The 4,325-nt window shown below is 37.6% G+C and overlaps 1 long non-coding RNA gene across 1 annotated transcript; it reads right to left on the reverse strand.

Annotated features, from left to right (window-relative positions):
* Positions 1-1,464: 1,464 nt before the first annotated feature.
* Positions 1,465-2,916, reverse strand: LOC122999334. Its single transcript, XR_006407691.1, has 4 exons — positions 2,804-2,916; positions 2,678-2,706; positions 1,808-1,876; positions 1,465-1,588 (listed from the first exon to the last, which is right to left on the reverse strand). It is a non-coding gene; the product is annotated as an uncharacterized LOC122999334 (long non-coding RNA).
* Positions 2,917-4,325: the final 1,409 nt, after the last annotated feature.

Consider the following 4,325-nt stretch of genomic DNA (forward strand, 5'->3'; position numbering starts at 1 on the left):
GCACAGGACCAGTATTTGCAGTCAAAGACAAACAATTTCCTTCAAAAAATTATCCAACATTTTCTGTGGCGCCCCATTATTGGTTAAGAACATACCACATAAGTGCAATGTCGATAAGTAAAAAGTAGTTTAAAGTATGTTTTCAAACAGAATTAGGATTCTGTCGTGACAGGATTCATGTTGATGTTTGACAGCACACATGAACAGACAGGTGAAGAGTCAAACTTTGACTCTTGATGCTCAACATGGTGCAACTTGGTGATACTGCAGCAGCTGGGAAAGAACAGATAAGATGATGTTTTAGTGGTCTGAGACCTGTTAGTCCCTCATTGTACCTTTGAGGTCAGTTTTTTCTGAGAACTGAGGGGGAAGTGTTTTGGTGAGAATGTGAGTACAACAGCAGCAGAGCTCTGGAGGTTTTAGCCTCTAATGATGACGTGATAAACACCTCAACCACACGAGTTTCACAGTAACAGACAGGCCAAACTTTATCAAGGCACCAGACAAAGAGACTACTTTCATCTCTGAAAATCACCACTGAGACCCCAGCAGTACGTTTCTGATGATAACTGGTGTGCTTACTGGTCTGTGCTTGTCCCAGAAGTGTGTATGTGAATCAGTCATCACTAATAACCTACTTAGTGGTTACTTATTTTGTCTCCAGTCTCCAGAGAGTAGTTCTCAAGGCAGACGCCACTGAGCATGTGCAGGAACGCGGTTTTGTTGACTGAGCTTCACTAGCTTGTCATGCTACATATCATAACCACATTCTCACACATGCTCAGTGGCCTTACACACAAAACAACAGCAACAAGAAGAGTGTGTGATACATGTGTGTGTATTTGTCTTTATCTTTCACTGTATAATAATACATCAAACACAAATGTTAATTTCTAAAATAGTCTGAAAGAAGCATGAAACATAAATGGAATTTCAACTGTAAAACTGTACAATAGATCTACAACCCTTTTAGATTTATTACATTTTCTACTCATTTAGATGTTTAATATTTGACTCTCAAGGGTGACACCATTTATTCAGTCCAAGTAAGGGATGTCACATGATCACATCTCTGCTCAGTTTGCCTTTTGTCACTTTTGTACCACAACAAAGCAAACTGAACAGAGACATACATTATAACACTCATTAAACAACATTATATACATGCTTAAAGAGAAAGAAACAATCAGAAGAAATATAATAGCAGTGAAAATTAAGATTATAACTTTCACTCAACACTAGTACAACCATCACTGAGCTCAATAAAGAGCCTGATGGTGAGTTCATTAAGGATATCTTAATTTACTACATCCCTTTCTGGACAAAAAGTCCAGAACAACAGTCCAAAAGTGAATCATTATTATACTGAAAAAACTTAAAATGCTTTTTTTGTCTTTCCCTTCATGTGTCAAGCACAGTCAGTTCTGCTTAAATGTAATGATATGAACATTGTGATCTGTTATTTGTTGGGTTAGTTGATGGTAGCGTAGAGGTTGCTGGGATCAGTGGAGGCTCCAGCAGAAGAGGAGGAAGCTTTCACAGTGCTGTAGGTCACTGCATCACCTTCATCATCACCATCACCACCAACCTGGGAAACAAAAGGGAAACAGCATCACACATAAATTACACATAATGACATGAAAAAGCATAACAACATAACTCAACAGGAGCTGAGAGATCTGAAAGTCATCATTTTGCTTCTATTTAATAACTGAAATAAAATAAATATACTTTTCTTTTCTCCTTCCTGACAAAACTTTTTCCTTCATTCAGCAACAACACCAGTGTAACCAAACACTCAGCTTACCCGGGCTTTACTGTTGGTCTTCTTGGTGAAGCTGATGGAGACGTAGGAAACACCATCTTCAGGATCAGCCTACACAGTGAAGACAACATGATGGCTGCTCAGTAACATGTGGATTTATACTGACTCTCTCTTCTAATCTTATTTTATTCTCTCTCAAAGAAGGAAATCAGGCTAAAAGTCATCATGTCATATTTTGCGGAACAAATACGTACAAAATCAAGTATATACTGTTATAATGTCAGACGTCTATGTTTCATATAATCAAAATTTCAAAGCATGAGGTGAACATATGCAGAAATATTCCCTGAAAGTCAAAAGTCAGCCTGTAATGAATGCTCCATTTGCAGAGTTACTTCTACTTCCCCATTAAACTGACGTCACATCATTCACATATTCACACAAACAGCCGTCCGTTCCGTAGTCTTTCAGATATTTTGGATCAGATTTAAGCTCAAACATGTACAGATGTATCTGAAAAGTTGACATTTAAAGTAAAGAAAAAGAAAAAGACGTGAAATCTGACCACTACTGTTTGTTTACGTAGTCTGTGGAGCCGGACAAAGCTTCCTGACGCTGACTAATCAGAACAGAGTGAGCTCATCAGGAGGCGGGTCTTAAAGAGACAGGAGCTAAAACAGCCTGTTTCAGACAGAGGCTGAACTGAGGGGCTGCATAAAGGACCAGTAGAAGATAAATAAGGACTTTTTAACTGTAAATCATGCAAAGATATTCCAGTAGAGCCCCGGAATATAAATATAGACCTGGAAATGTGCTGAATATGTCTCCTTTAAAACAACATACCATAAACACTGTTTTTCTCTGAAAAGTCATAACTGTATAAACATTTAATAATTCAGTTTGTGAGCTCACAATGTTTTCATCCATCTGTGTTTTCTTCCCTGAAAAGACAAAAGAATCGACTTTAGCTTCCACAGTGAAAATCCAGGTTAATCAAAATGTCTTGTTTATGAAAGTTTCATCTGTCAGTGTTCTCACCTTTAGTTTTCTTCCATCTGATGATCACCAAAACAATTATTAAGAGTGATGCTAAACCCACAGCCACAATGATGAACTTTGCCCAATCTGGAAAATCTGAAAATATTAAAAACATTTTGACTGCATAGTTCAGTTCTGTTCAAAATCCTGATCAAAAGAGAGAAAGAGAGATACAAGTTATTAAATCTCTACCTTGTTGAGTATCACTGGCTGTAGGTGCTGTTGAACATATGAAAAAAGAACAAGAGACAGACAGAGAGATGAACTGGAACAAAAGAATGTTGTATGTGTGTTGTATTTTCATGCAGATGCTGTTACGTTTGCTTCAAATTATTTGCTTTTTTCCTTTATTCCTATTGGTGTTGATGTTTTGGGTTTTATTTCTTTTCTTGCATACTCAGCTGAACAAATTAAATCTCAAAAAACCAACAAAGTGTGGCGAAAAAATACCACATAATTATCATCTACACACAAAAAAGAGTTACTAAATGAGGCAGATTTCTCACCTGAAGACTGAGGGCTGAAGGCAAACAGCTGCACTTTTCCAGTGTTTTTATCTGTCACTCTACACTTGAATAACTCAGAATACTTTGATGTCTCAGCAAGACGAGAAGTTGTAAACATCACAGTGTCAAAGCAAGAAGACTGTGACTCCTTCATGTGCTGAGTGTTCACATCCCAATCATTACCCTCATACACCCACTTCACTGTCTGTCTACACTGTCCATATGTCGACACAGAGCAGTTAAACGTCACCTTATCAGTGTCCTTATGTTCAGTCACTGGTGAAGATGGAGATATTGTGAGAGAAAGACAACAAGAGTAAAATTAACTTCATCACTGTGATCATAATTATTGTAATGTTTCAGTATATTGTTCTAACAAGACAGTTTGAGCTGAAAACATTATGATGTAAATACTCACTGGTAACAACAGACAGATGAACCTGAGCGTCTTGACCTTGTTGTTGTCCTGATTTGAACTGTCTGCAGGTGTAACGACCAACATCCTCAACTGTGACCTTCTTTATAACCAGAGAACAGTCCGCTGTAACACTCAGTCTGTCTGATTTAGCTTTGACATTTTCATCAATCTGCCCAAGTTCAATCAGCTCTACTGCTGCTGTGCTTCCTGAACCACTGAAGATCCAGGTAGTACTGTCACATTTTTCCTGATCAGTCATCACATTTTCACAAGACAAAGTGACTTCATCTCCATCTCTGACAGTGATGTAGAGGGAAGTTTGTCCAGTTACTGCTGTTGAGAATTTGAGAGAGAAATGTGATAAATGAACTGAAATAAGAATATGACTGTAGTGTGAATGTTAAAAACAAACAGCATATTTGACTGTCTCATTAAAATGAAAGTAATTCGATAAAGTAGCATTGGTAATAATGCAGATTTTTGTATCTTACCTGTAAATTGAAGCCCCAGTATCAGAAATAAGGACATTTTAATCCATCTGAGTTCAACCATCATGCTTCTCTGTCTTTCTCTCTGTCTTCTTCTCTCGCTCTTAACT

Source organism: Thunnus albacares, chromosome 16 (assembly GCF_914725855.1).
Source record: "Thunnus albacares chromosome 16, fThuAlb1.1, whole genome shotgun sequence".
Classification (NCBI taxonomy): Eukaryota; Metazoa; Chordata; class Actinopteri; order Scombriformes; family Scombridae; genus Thunnus; species Thunnus albacares.